Source organism: Pristiophorus japonicus, chromosome 4, assembly GCF_044704955.1.
Source record: "Pristiophorus japonicus isolate sPriJap1 chromosome 4, sPriJap1.hap1, whole genome shotgun sequence".
In the NCBI taxonomy this organism is placed as follows: Eukaryota; Metazoa; Chordata; class Chondrichthyes; family Pristiophoridae; genus Pristiophorus; species Pristiophorus japonicus.
In genome coordinates, this window is record NC_091980.1 from 87,053,307 (window position 1) to 87,068,648 (window position 15,342).

Sequence of the window (15,342 nt, forward strand, 5' to 3'; positions counted from 1 at the left end):
CTCGCCATACCCCTTGATCTCCCTAGTAGTAAGGACTACATCTAACTCCTTTTTGAATATATTTAGTGAATTGGCCTCAACAACTTTCTGTGGTAGAGAATTCCACAGGTTCACCACTCTCTGGGTGAAGAAGTTTCTCCTCATCTCAGTCCTAAATGGCTTACCCTTTATCCTTAGACTGTGACCCCGGGTTCTGAACTTCCCCAACATCGGGAACATCTAACCTGTCCAGTCCCATCAGAATTTTATATGTTTCTATGAGATCCCCTCTCATCCTTCTAAACTCCAGTGAATATAGGCCCAGTCGATCCAGTCTCTCCTCATATGTCAGTCCTGCCATCCCGGGAATCAGTCTGGTGAACCTTCGCTGTACTCCCTCAATAGCAAGAACATCCTTCCTCAGATTAGGAGACCAAAACTGAACACAATATTCCAGGTGAGGCCTCACCAAGGCCCGATACAACTGCAGTAAGACCTCCCTGCTCCTATACTCAAACCCCCTAGCTATGAAGGCCAACATACCATTTGCCTTCTTCACCGCCTGCTATACCTGCATGCCAACTTTCAATGACTGATGTACCATGTCACCCAAGTCTCGTTGCACCTCCCCTTTTACTAATCTGCCGCCGTTCAGATAATATTCTGCCTTCGTGTTTTTGCCACCAAAGCGGATAACCTCACATTTATCCACATTATGCTGCATCTGCCATGCATTTGCCCACTCACCGAACCTGTCCAAGTCACCCTGCAGCCTCTTAGCATCCTCCTCAGAGCTCACAACGCCACCCAGCTTAGTGTCATCTGCAAACTTGGAGATTTTATACTCAATTCATTCATCTAAATCATTGATGTATATTGTAAATAGCTGGGATCCCAGCACTGAGCTCTGCGGCACCCCACTAGTCACTGCCTGATATTCTGAAAAGGACCCGTTTATCCCGACTAACTGCTTCCTGTCTGCCAACCAGTTCTCTATCCATGTCACTATATTACCTCCAATACCATGTGCTTTAATTTTGCACACCAATCTCTTTGTGTGGAACCTGTCAAAAGCCTTTTGAAAGTCCAAATACACCACATCCACTGGTTCTCCCTTGTCTACTCTACTCGTTACATCCTCAAAAAATTCGAGAAGATTTGTCAAGCATGATTTCCCTTTCATAAATCCATGCTGACTTGGACCGATCCTGTCACTGCTTTCCAAACGCGCTGCTATTTCATCTTTAATAAATTGATTCCAACATTTTCCTCACTACTGATGTCAGGCTAACCGGTCTATAATTACCCATTGTCTCTCTCCCTCCTTTTTTAAAAAGTGGTGTTACATTAGCTACCCTCCAGTCCATAGGAACTGATCCAGAGTCGATAGACTGTTGGAAAATGATCACCAATGCATCCACTATTTCCAGGGCCACTTCCTTAAGTACTCTGGGATGCAGACTATCAGGCCCCAGGGATTTATTCGCCTTCAATCCCATCAATTTCCCTAACACAATTTCCCGACTAATAAGGAATTCCTTCAGTTCCTCCTTCTCACTAGACCCTCGGTTCCCTAGTACTTCCGGAAGGTTATTTGTGTCTTCCTTCATGAAGACAGAAGCAAAGTATTTGTTCAACTGGTCTGCCATTTCTTTGTTCCCCATTATAAATTCACCTGATTCTGACGGTAAGGGACCTACGTTTGTCTTCACTAATCTTTTTCTCTTCACATAATCTATAGAAGTTTTTGCAGTCAGTTTTTATGTTCCCTGCAAGCTTCCTCTCATACCCTATTTTCCCCCTCCGAATTAAACCCTTTGTCCTCCTCTGCTGAATTCTAAATTTCTCCCAGTCCTCAGGTTTGCTGCTTTTTCTGCCCAATTTATATGCATCTTCCTTGGATTTAACACGATCCTTAATTTCCCTTGTTAGCCACGATTGAGCCACCTTCCCAGGTTTATTTTTAATCCAGACAGGGATGTACCATTGTTGAAGTTCATCCATGTGATCGTTAAATGTTTGCCACTGCCTATCCACCATCAACCCTTTAAGTATCATTCATTAGTCTATTCTAGCCAATTCACGTCTCATACAATCGAAGTTACCTTTCCTTAAGTTCAGGACCCTAATCTCTGAATTAACTGTGTCACTCTCCACCTTAATAAAGAATTCTACCATATTATGGTCGCTCTTTCCCAAGGGGCCTCGCACAACAAGATTGCTAATTAGTCCTTTCTCATTACACACCACCCAGTCTAGGATGGCCTACTCTTTAGTTGGTTCCTCGACATATTGGTCGAGAAAACCCTCCCTAATACACTCCAGGAAATCCTCCTCCATTGTATTGCTACCAGTTTGGTTAGCCCAATCTATATGTAGATTAAAGTCTCCCATGATAACTCCTGTACCTTTATTGCACCCATCCCTAATTTCTTGTTTGATGCTGTCCCCAACCTCACTACTACTGTTTGGTGGTCTGTACACAACTCCCACTAGCGTTTTCTGCCCTTTGCTATTCTGCAGCTCCACCTATACAGATTCCACATCATCCAAGCTAATGTCCTTCCTTACTATTGCGTTAATTTCCTCTTTAACCAGCAATGCTCCCCCACCTCCCTTTCCTTTCTGTCTATCCTTCCTGAATGTTGAATACCCCTGGATGTTGAGTTCCCAGCCTTGGTCACCCTGGAGCCATGTCTCCGTGATGCCAATTATATCATATTCGTTAATTGCTGCCTGCGCAGTTAATTCATCCACCTTATTATGAATACTCCTCGCATTGAGGCACAGAGCCTTCAGGCTTGTCTTTTTAACACACTTTGCCCCTTTAGAATTTTGCTGCAATGTGGCCCTTTTTGATTTTTGCCTTGGGTTTCTCTGCCCTCCACTTTTACTTTTCTTCTTTCTATCTTTTTCTTCTGCCCCCATTTTACTTCCCTCTGTCTCCCTGCATAGGTTCCCATCCCCCTGCCATTTTAGTTTAACCCCTCCCCAACAGCACTAGCAAACACTTCCCGTAGGACATTGGTTCCAGTCCTGCCCAGATGCAGACAATCTGGTTTGTACTGGTCCCACCTCCCCCAGAACCGGTTCCAATGTCCCAGGAATTTGAATCCCTCCCTTCTGCACTACTCCTCAAGCCACGTATTCATCTGATCTATCCTGCAATTCCTACTCTGACTAGCATGTGACACTGGTAGCAATCCTGAGATTATTACCTTTGAGGTCCTCCTTTTTAATTTAACTCCTCGCTCCCTAAATTCAGCTTGTAGGTCCTCATCTCATTTTTTACCTGTATCGTTGGTACCTATATGCACCACGACAACTGGCTGTTCACCCTCCCCCTCCAAAATGTCCTGCAGCTGCTCCAAGACACCCTTGACCCTTGCACCAGGGAGGCAACATACCATCCTGGAGTCTCGATTGCGGCTGCAGAAACATCTATCTTTTCCCCTTACAATAGAATCCCCTACCCCTAGAGCTCTCCCACTCTTTATCCTGCCCTCCTGTGCAGCAGAGCTACCCATGGTGCCATGAACTTCACTGCTGCTGCCCTTCCCTGATGAGTCATCCCCCCAACAGTACCCAAAATGATGTATCTGTTTTGGGGGGGGGGGGGTGACCGCAGGGGACCCCTGCACTACCTTCCTTCCACTGCTCTTCCTGCTGGTCACCCATTCCCTATCTGCCTGTGTTACCTTTAACTGGCAACGAGTACAGTTCATGGATTTACATGCAGAGATGGCTGCCGTTGGTAGTTTAGAAAAGTTTATGAGGGTGAAGCCTTTACTCGGGTTTCGCTGGCCAGGTATCGCTTCCACACACACTGCCACACCGAGGGACAGGATGTAGCAGAATATGTCGCAGACCTACGAAGGCTCGCGGAACCGTGCGAATTTGGCGAACTCCTCAACAATGTGTTGCGGGACATTTTCACAACGGGACGGGACGTGAAGTGGACCATCACTTTAAGCCAGGCGTTCACGACCTCAACGTTGAGATTCTCCCAGAATCAAAACTCACTGGCAACTACTGTACAGAAAATAACTGTTAATCAAAGAATTAGTCTGACTCAGAGTCCGCCAAGGGGTGCAAATGTGAATCGTTTAACATGCTGGTGTTGCGGGGGTAACCATCGGGCCATCAGTGTCGATTCAGACACTATGTGTGCAAAGGCTGCGGCCAAAACGGCCACCCACAGCGAATGTGCAGAAGAACTGCGACTCAAAACGTGGCAGAGGAGTCGGCAAGAGATTTCCGATCCAACAAGGATCATAAAGTACAAGCTAGATAGACGACTCAGCCCGAGGAAGCAGTGGACGGAGTGCACACCTTCACTACCAAAAGTCCAACCATGGTGATGAAAGTCAAGATAAATGGCATTCCTGTTTCCATGGAGTTGAACATGGGGGCGAGTCAGTCACTTATGAGCCAGAAGGCATTTGAGAGGTTGAGGGGCAACAGAATGCAAAGACCCAAGCTGAGCCCGATTCAGACAAATCTTTGCACTTACACCAAAGAACTGATCCCAGTTATCGACAGTGCGAATGTAAAAGTATCCTATGATGGAGAGATACACGAATTGCCACTGTGGGTTATACCAGGCGACGGGCCAACGCTGCTTGGCAGAAGCTGGATGGGGAAGATTCGGTGGAACTGGGAAGACGTCAAAGCACTATCTTCAGTGGACGATGCTTCCTGTGCTCAAGTGCTGAGCAAGTTCCCATCCTTATTTGAACCAGGCATCGGCAACTTCACAGGCGCCAAAGTGCAGATCCACTTGGTCCCCGAGGTACGGACTGTTCATCACAAGGCTCAAGCGATCCCTTGCATAATGAGGGAGAAAGTGGAGATCGAATTGGACAGACTTCAATGCGAAGGAATCATATCACCAGTCGAATTCAACGAGTGGGCCAGCCTGATTGTTCCTGTACTAAAGAGCACTGGCACGGTCAGAATCTGCGGCGACTACAAGGTAATGATCAACCGAGTTTCATTACAGGACCAGTACCCGCTACCCAAAGCCGATGATCTCTTTGCGACATTAGCAGGGGGAAAGGCGTTCACCAAGCTAGATCCAATCTCCGCTTACATGACCCAGGAGCTGGCTGAGTCATCGAAAAAATTAACATGCATTAACACACACAAGGGACTGTTTTTGTATTACAGGTGCCCGTTCGGGATCCACTCAGCTGCAGCCATCTTCCAAAGGAACATGAAGAGTCTGTTGAAATCGGTTCCACGCACTGTTGTATTTCAAGATGACATCCTAATCACTGGTCGCGACACCACCGAACACCTGCACAACTTATAAGAGGTTTTAAGTCGACTAAACAGTCGGACTCTGCCTGAAACGATCCAAGTGTGTCTTCCTGGTGCCAGAGGTAGAATTCCTGGGAAGGAAGATTGCGGCAAACGGCATCAGGCCCACGGATTCGAAGACAGAGGCCATCAAGAATGCACCCAGATCATGAAATGTAACGGAGCTGCGCTCATTCCTGGGACGCCTCAACTATTTCAGTAACTTTCTTCCAGGGTTGAGCATCTTGCTCGAACCATTGCACAAGTTGCTACACAAGGGAGATGACTGGTTTGGGGTCAAAATCAAGAGGCCACTTTCAAAAAGGCCAGAAACTTGCTGTGTTTGAACAAGTTACTTGTATTGTACGACCCACGTCTAGCTTTAGCATGTGACGCGTCGTCGTACGGTGTCGTGCAAGCAAAAGAAGCAAGCAAACTCCAACTGTTTGCATATGCATCTAGAAGTCTATCCAAGGCTGAAAGAGCCTACAGTATGGTCGAGAAGGAGGCTTTGGCCTGTGTCTGTGAGGTAAAAAAATGCACCAGTATTTGTTCGAACTCAGCTTCGAGTTAGAAACCGACCACAAGCCCCTAATCTCACTGTTTTCGGAAAGCAAAGGCATAAACACCAATGCTTCATCGCGAATCCAAAGATCGGCACTAACACTGTCGGCCAGGCACTGAGAACTGCACCGATGCCCTCAGCCGGCTACCGTTGCCCAGCACCGGGGTGGAAATGGCGCAGCCCGCAGACCTGTGCTTGATCATGGACGTCTTTGAAAGCGATGGGTCACCTGTAACGGCCCGCCAGATCAGGACCTGGACCAACCAGGAGCCCGTGTTAGCTCTTGTAAAAAGTTGCATCCTCAATGGGGGCTGGTCAGCAGTCCCAAGAGAAGTGCAAGACGAGATAAAACCGTTTCACCGTCGTAAAGACGAAATGTCCATCCAATCGGATTGCCTCTTATGGGGCAACCGCGTCGTCCTGCCAAAAAAAGGCAGGGAAACCTTCATACGCGACCTACATAGTGCCCAGTCAGGCATAGGCAAGTCCCACGTCTGGTGGCCCGGCATTGACTCGGATTTGGAGTCGTGCATGCGCCAGTGTAACATTTGCTCACAATTGAGCAATGCCCCCAGGGAGGCCCCACTTAGTCTGTGGTCCTAGCCCTCAAAATCATGGTCCAGGATCCACGTAGATTATGCGGACCCATTTCTAGGAAAAATGTTCTTCGTTGTAGTGGACGCCTACTCTAAGTGGATTGAATGTGTAATAATGGCATCCAGCACGTCCACCGCCACCATTGAAAGCCTCAGGGCCATGTTCGCCACCCATGGCTTGCCCAACATTCTGGTCAGCGACAATGGTCCGTGTTTCACCAGCTCGGAATTCAATGAATTCATGACCCCCATTGGCATCAAGCACGTCAGGTCTTCCCCGTTCAAGCCCGCATCAAACGGTCAAGCGGAGCGGGCAGTCCAAACCATAAAGCAGAGCTTGAAACACGTCACGGAAGGCTCCTTACAAACCCGCCAATCCCGGATGCTGATCAATTACAGGACACGACCCCACTCGCTTACCGGGGTCCCCCCCCTGCGGAGTTACTAATGAAACGTGCACTCAAAACCAAGCTCTCCTTCATCCACCCTGACCTCAACGATCAGGTGGAAACCAGGCGTTATCTGCAAAACATGTACCGTGATCGCGCGGCTGTATCACGCGACATCACTGTAAATGACCCGGTGTTTGTGCTGAATCACGGTCATGGCCCCAAATGGGTCTCTGGCACTGTTTTAGCCAAGGAGGGGAATAGAGTATTTGTTGTCAAACTGCTTAACGGACAAATGTGCAGAAAGCATTTGGACCAGACCAAATTGCGATTTACAGGTAACCAGGAACTACCGGGAGAGGACCTTACCTTCAGCAATCCACCTACAAACACCCAATCAGCAACATACCTAGCCGCCAACCACGAAGATGATCCCACCATCTCCAACAATCCAGTCAGACCAACAGCGCTGCAAGACAGCAATGGCCCGACCAACTCACCCATGCCAGAAGTGACACTCAGACGATCAACCAGGGAGCGCAGAGCTCCGGATTGCCTCAACCTGTAACTAACTAGCATCAAAGACTTTGGGGGGGAATGTTGTCATATATGTATACTCTGTGTATATACAATGCTGGTATCACTAGAGGGCGCAACTGTGGGAGGCCCAGGCAGGAGTTGCATAAAAGGCTGGTCACCCCACGGTGAAGACACTCTGCAGTTACAATAAAGAGACTGAGGTCACAGCAGTTCAAGCACAGCACTAGGCCCCATGGAATTATTCTCCAGGTAAGTACAGACATATTACTGTTTGTGTATTGTCTTAATTGGAAAGCCATTAACTTAATCTGATCAAGAGATGGCTGGGCCAGTCCAGACAGTCACATGAGTGAGGAGAGCCAAGAAGGAACGGCCCTGGAACCAAGATCCAATCCTGGGGCTTTCTGAGGAACAATGAACTTAAGGAATATAAAAACGCAAGCCAGGAACTCGTCCCTCTCCTTCTCTCCTAGACACATGGCAAGACCTCCTGCTCAAAGACCAGCTGAAACAGCAGGCCGTGTGTTCATCCAGCCAGCCAGAGGGAAGTAAAGTATACTGTTTTTATTCTAACCTCATTGTATCTTTGTTGTAACTAAGGTAGATCCGTAGGATAATTGACGACTGCTGTTAGATGTGCATGTGTGTGTATTTTTAATGAACTGTTCCGAATTGTTTTAAAAGAATCGTCTCACTGTCAATATAATGCCAGAGATTTAGAAATCTTATTGGTGGAGAATGCGGGCATCGGGGGAGACAGCTTTTTGATGATTCTTTTGAACAATTGGAAATTTCATGAGTTGTGATTCTAACCTGTGTTGCGAAGTATAATATAAACGGTTAAATGGATCGGGAGAAATTGCGTCTTAAGGAGCAGTCATTTCGATAGTTATAACTGTTTAAGTGGGGACCCACCAGTAGTTATATTCAAAAGACACAGGCTGAAGGTGTTATGTATGCAACACTATGTAACCAGCATTCTACCACCAACAGAGGGTGTATCTGTTGGCATCCCAAGGGATCCCAGCATCCCTTGGAAGCACTGTATATAAGCAGGCCTCCCATGCTGTACCAACACTCTAGAGTTAGAATAAAGAGACTAAGGTCACACTTACTTATGTCTACAGTACTCAGTCACATTGCTTTATCCAAGACAACAACTGGCGACGAGGATGGGATTCTGGAGAAATTCTCAGAAGGGGACAATTGGGAGGCCTTCGTGGAGCGACTCGGCCAATACTCTGTGGCCAATGAGCTGGAAGGAAGTGCAATCACTGCCAAATGAAGGCCAATCCTCCTCACTGTCTGCGGGGCAACAACCTATGGCCTCATGAAGAATCTTCTTGTTCCGGTGAAACCAACAACAAAATCGTATGAAGAACTGTGTATATTGGTGCAGGAGCACCTAAATCTGAAGGAGAGCGTTCTGATGGCAAGGTATCGATTTTACACATGTCAATAGTCTGAAGGCCAGGAAGTGGCAAGCTACGTTGCCAAACTAAGGTGCCTTGCAGGGCATTGCGAATTCGATGGATTCCTGGAGCAAATGCCAAGAGACATTTTTGTGCTTGGCATTGGTCATGAGGTTATCCTTTGCAAACTATTGAATGTTGAAACACCGAACCTGAGCAAAGCCATAACGATAGCCCAGGCACTTATGTCCGCCAGCGATAACACCAAACAAATTTTGCAGCATAAAGATGTATTGGCAAGTACTGTACAGAAAGTAATGTCGTTTTCAGGCAGGAATGCATATGGCAGAACGTACATGCCTCCAACTGCACAACCTCAGATGACCCAGAGTCCGCCATCAAGCATTAATGCGAGGCAATTGACACCTTGTTGGCGCTGCAGAGGTGATCATCGAGCCCATCAATACTGCTTCAAACACTATGCGTGCAAAGGCTGTAGAACAATGGGACACCTCCAGCAAATGTGCAGACAAGCTGCAAACCCTGCAAACCACCATGTTGCAGAGGAAGACCGATCCATGGCAGATCAAAGTGAACTAGAGACTCAAACCAAGGAGGCAGAAGTGTATGGGGTACACACCTTCACCACGAAATGTCCACCGATCATGTTAAAAGTTGAACTGAATGGAATTCCAGTATCCATGGAATTGGACATGGGTGCAAGTCAGTCCACAATGAGCAAAAAGGCCTTCGAGAGGCTGGGGTGCAACAAGGCACACAGGCCCAAGCTGAGCCCTAGTCATACCAAGCTGAGAATTTACACTATAGAGCTGATCCCTGTAATTGGCAGCGCAGCAGTAAAAGTCTCCTATGATGGAGCGGTGCACAAACTACCACTATGGATTGTACCAGGAGATGGCCCCACACTGTTCGGCAGAAGCTGGCTGGGAAAAATCCGCTGGAACTGGGACGACATCCGAGCCCTTTCGTCCGTCGACGACGCCTCATGTGCCCAAGTTCTGAGCAAGTTCCCCTCATTGTTTGAGCCAGGCATCGGAAGTTTCTCATCGGCCAAGGTGCAAATCCACTTGATTCCCGGTACACGACCCATCCACCACAAGGCACGGGTGGTGCCATATATGATGCGAGAGAAAGTGGAGATCGAGCTGGACAGGCTGCAACGAGAGGGCATCATTGCGTCGGTGGACTTCAACGAGTGGGCCAGTCCGATTGTTCCGGTTCTCAAGGGCGATGGCATGCTCAGAAACATAGAAACATAGAAACATAGAAATTAGGAGCAGGCCATTCGGCCTTTCTAGCCTGCACTGCCATTCAATAAGATCACGGCTGATCATTCAACCTCAGTACCCCTTTCCTGCTTTCTCTCCATACCCCTTGTTCCCTTTGGCCGTAAGGGCCATATCTAACTCCCTTTTGAATATATCTAACAAACTGGCCTCAACAACTTTCTGCAGCAGAGAATTCCACAGGTTAACCACTGTCTGAGTGAAGAAGTTTCTCCTCATCTCGGTCCTAAATGGCTTACCCCTTATTCTTAGACTGTGACTCCTGGTTCTGGAACTCCCCAGCAACGGGAACAGTCTTCCTGCCTCTAACCTGCACAATTCCGTCAGAATTTTATAAGTTTCTGTGAGATCCCCTCTCATTCTTCTAAACTCCAGTGGATACAAGCCCAGTTGATCCAGTCTCTCCTCATATCTCAGTCCTGCGGGGACTATAAAGTAACGATTAACCGTTTTTCACTGCAGGATCAGTACCCGCTACCCAAGGCAGATGACCTATTTGCGACGCTGGCAGGAGGAAAGACATTCACCAAGTTGGACCTGACCTCGGCCTACATGACGCCGGAGCTGGCGGAATCTTCAAAAGGCCTCACCTGCATCAACAAGCACAAAGGTCTGTTCATCTAAAATAGATGCCCGTTTGGGATTCAATCGAATGCGGCTATTTTGCAAAGGAACATGGAGAGTCTGCTAAAGTCAGTTCCGCGCACCGCGGTTTTCCAGGACGACATATTGATCACAGGTCGGGACACCATCGAACATTTGCAGAATCTGGAAGAGGTTCTAAGTCGGCTAGATCGTGTGGGACTTAGGTTGAAATGCTCGGAGTGTGTTTTCCTGGTGCCAGAGGGCGAGTTCTTAGGGAGAAGAATCGCGGCAGACGGCATCAGTCCCACCGACGCCAAGACGGAGGCCATCAAGAACGCGCCGAGACCACAGAATGTGACGGAACTGCGGTCTTTCATGGGACTCCTCAATTATTTTGGTAATTTCCGACCCGGGTTAAGCACCTTGCTAGAACCTCTACACGTGTTGCTACGGAAGGGAGATGACTGGGTATGGGGGAAATCACAAGAGACAGCTTTTGAGAAAGCCCAAAATCTGTTATGTTCCAACAAACTGCTTGTCCTGTATGATCCCTGTAAATATTTAGTGCTAGCTTGTGATGCGTCTTCGTACGGGGTCAGGTGTGTGTTACAACAAGCAAACAAATCGGGAGCATTATAGCCAGTCGCTTATGTGTCCAGGAGCTTGTCCAAGGCCGAAAGGGCCTAGAGCATGATTGAAAAAGAAGCTCTGGCATGCAATTACAGGGTAAAAAAATGCACCAGTATCTGTTTGGGCTTAAGTTCGAGTTAGAAACTGACCATAAGCCGCTCATATCACTATTCTTAGAGAGCAAAGGTATCAATACCAATGCCTCTGCTCGCATCCAAAGATGGGCGCTCACGCTGTCTGCATATACTATGTAATTCGTCACAGGCCAGAGAACTGCGCTGATGCCCTCAGTCAGCTATGTCATGTTTGTAACTACAATGTAACACCACTGTATTAATACACTCAACTTAGATGCACACCTTGACCACAGGGGGTGAACTTGTGGGAGACACTCCTTACCTCACAGGGATATAAAGGGAGGTCCCACACAGGGTTATCACTTCTGGAGTCCTGTAATAAAGAGTTAAGGTCACAGAGTGGCCTTGTCCCTGGAATGTGCCTCATGTGGTTTCATGCTGTAGAGTAAGGACTTTACATTGGCGATGAGAAACGGGAATTCACGACCCACAAGAATGGCCACCGGTAGCACAGAGGAACAGTACTGTGTTGGGGAAGACTGGGATGATTTTGTCGAGAGGCTTCAGCAAAGCTTCGTAACTAAAGACTGGCTAGGGAATGCAGTGGCCGACAAGCGACGGGCTCATCTCCTGACCAGCTGCGGCCAAAGACTTATGCGCTCATGAAGGACTTACTGGCACCCAAAAAGCCGTCGGACAAAACCTTTGAAGAGCTCAGCAAACTAATCGGGGAGCACCTCAAACCGGCGAGCAGCATACACATGGCTCGACACAGTTTCTACACCCACCGACGTCATGAAGGACAGAGCATACCGGACTTTGTAGCGGACCTCCGGCGTTTGGCCAGCCTCTGTAAGTTCACAGACGCCTGCAGGGGGGAGCTGCTAAGGGATTTCTTCATCTAGGGTATCGGTCATGCGGGAATTTTTCACAAGTTAATTGATACCAAGGACTTGACCTTGGAAGCGGCAGCGTTGTTAGCTCAAACTTTCGTGGCGGGGAGGAAGAGACGAAAATGATTTACGCGCGCAATTCTGCCTCTAACGCAGCGATGGATCAGGGAGTCAACATCATAAATGCTACTCAGAGCCCCGCAGGCAGGCAGGGGCAGTCCAACATTTACCAGGCAGCAATAGATCCCAGAGCAGGATCTCAACAGAGACAATGGCAGGCTGAACAGACGCTCACACCATCACAGTGGACAATGCGGCCCGAGATGGGGCCATTGACACCCACTAATAGGGTAGTTAAGAGCAGTCAAAGGGACAGTCAGCGTGGAATTGCTGGCCATGGTCCCTTTGTCCCGAACAATGGAAACTTTAACTCATGTTGGAGGTGTGGGGGAAAACACTCAGCCAGATCTTGCAGATTCCAACATTTTGTCTGCAGAAACTGCAATCTCAGTGGCCATTTAGCTCGAATGTGTAGAAAACCTGCAACTAGACTGATATATGAGACAGAGGGACCAGAAGAGGGTTCTGAGAGGCAAATCGATGGATGCTGAATATCAGTGTGTCCATGCAGTGAATATTCACAATTCATACACCAAAATGCCACCAATGATGATGAGGATTTTGTTGAACGGCATCCCAGTATGCATGGAGCTGGACACTGGGGCCAGCCAATCACTCATGGGCATTCAGCAATTCGAGAAGCTATGGCCACTCAAAGCCAGTAGACCCAAATTAGAACGTATTGAGACACAATTACGGACTTACACCAAGGAAATCATTCCGGTGCTAGGCAGTGCATTGATGGCTGTCACATACACTGGACTAGTGAACCGGCTGCCACTCTGGATTGTCCCAGGCAATGGCCCCGCTCTGTTGGGGAGGAGCTGGTTAGCCAAGATGAACTGGAAATGGGGGGATGTTCACGCAATGTCCTCGGTGGAGCGAAGTTCGTGCTCACAAGTCCTACAACAATTCGAGTCACTATTTCAACCGGGCATCGGGACTTTCAAAGGCACTAAAGTAAGGATACACATCACCCCAGACGCCGGGCCAGTGCACCACAAAGCCAGAGCGGTGCCGTATGTGATGCGGGAAAAAAATCGAGAGCAAATTGGATCGGCTGTTGCGAGAGGGCATCATCTCGCCTGTTGAATTCAGCAACTGGGCAAGCCCCATCGTTCCCGTTCTAAAAGCGGATGACTCTGTCAGGATCTGTGGCGACTACAAGGCCACCATCAATTGGGTGTCCCTACAAGACCAATACCCACTCCCAAGAGCAGAGGATCTTTTCACCATGCTGGCAGGTGGCAAGCTGTTCACCAAGTTGGACCTTACTTCAGCCTATATGACCCAGGAACTGGCCAACGAATCCAAACTACTGACCACCATCACCACTCAAAGGGACTGTTTGCGTATAACAGGTTCCTGTTTGGCATTCGATCAGCGGCCGCGATTTTTCAACGTAACATGGAAAGTCTGCTTAAATCCATTCCTGGAACAATTGTATTCCAGGACGATATCCTCATCACGGGTCGAGATACCGAGGAACACCTCCACAGCCTGGAGGAGGTGCTACACTGACTGGACCAGGTAGGCCTTGTCATGTATCACACACTACTGTACATAACTGTATCTTACCATGCTATACATGACTGTAACTAGATATGACCTGTAACCACAAGCATACCTTACCACCAGGGGTGCACTTGCAGGAGACACTGCATACCTGTTCCACACAGGTATATAAAGGCAGGTCTCAGGCAAGTGTGGCATTCGAGAGCTGTGAAATAAAGGTGCAGGTCCTGAGTGACCTTGACGTCAGCATGTGCCTCGTGTGAGTCTGTACTTCAGGGACAGGACTTTACAGTGGCGACGAGTTACGGGATCACAGAATCCACAGAATGGCGACCAACGGCTCAGATGAAAAATACAATGCTGGAGATAATTGGGAGGACTTTATAGAAAGGCTCCAGCAAAGTTTTGTAACCAAAGACTGGTTAGGTGACGATAAGACAGACACGAGAAGAGCCCATCTCTTGACCAACTGTGGCTCGAAAACATACGCCTTAATGAAGGACCTGCTGGCACCCGAGAAACCAGCAAGCAAGTCGTTTGAAGAGTTGAGCACACTGGTAAGAGACCACCTGAAGCCAGCGAGCAGCCTACACATGGCCAGATACAGGTTCTACAACTACAGACGCTGTGTGGGCCAGAGCATACCCGACTTTGTGGCGGAACTTCGGAGGCTGGCTAGTTTATGTGAGTTCTCCGATGAACTAAGGAGAGAAGTACTGAGAGACTTTTTTATTGAAGGAATAAGCCACGCAGGCATATTCCGAAAGCTCAGAGAACAAGAACTTGACCCTAGAGGCAGCAGCACTGGTCGCGCAGACATTCTTGGCAGAAGAAGAAACGAGGTTGATCTATACTGCGGGTACGACAACTAACAAAACATCGGAACAAGGGGTTCACAGTGTGAAACAAGCCACCACCCCCACACACAGACAAAGGCAGGAGAGCAGGCCCTCAACAGCAGGCAGTGGCGCCAGAAGCCATCAAGGGCCACATGAACGGCCGTTCACACCTCATCAACCCACAATGCGAGCAATCAACTACAAACTGAGAGAAGCTCAAGAGAGATCAGCCAGACGCAGCTCATCCTTCGGAAACAATGGAAGCGGTCTGTGCTGGAGATGTGGGGGGAAGGCACTCATCAAGGGGGTGTCGATTTCAGCATGCCGTTTGCAGAAACTGCAACTATACAGGGCATCTGGCCCGCATGTGCAGAAAAACAGCAGCTCAGCTGGTATACGAATTGGAAGGGATGGAAAGAGGACCAGAAAACGGTGGGGACAGTGCCCGGGACACCAATGTACAGCGGGTCAACACGATCAATGGCCACTGTTCTGACAACAAGACGCCTCCAATAATGATGAGGGTCCTACTCAACGGGATACCCGTCAACATGGAACTGGATACGGGAGCGAATCAATCTCTCATGAGCATTC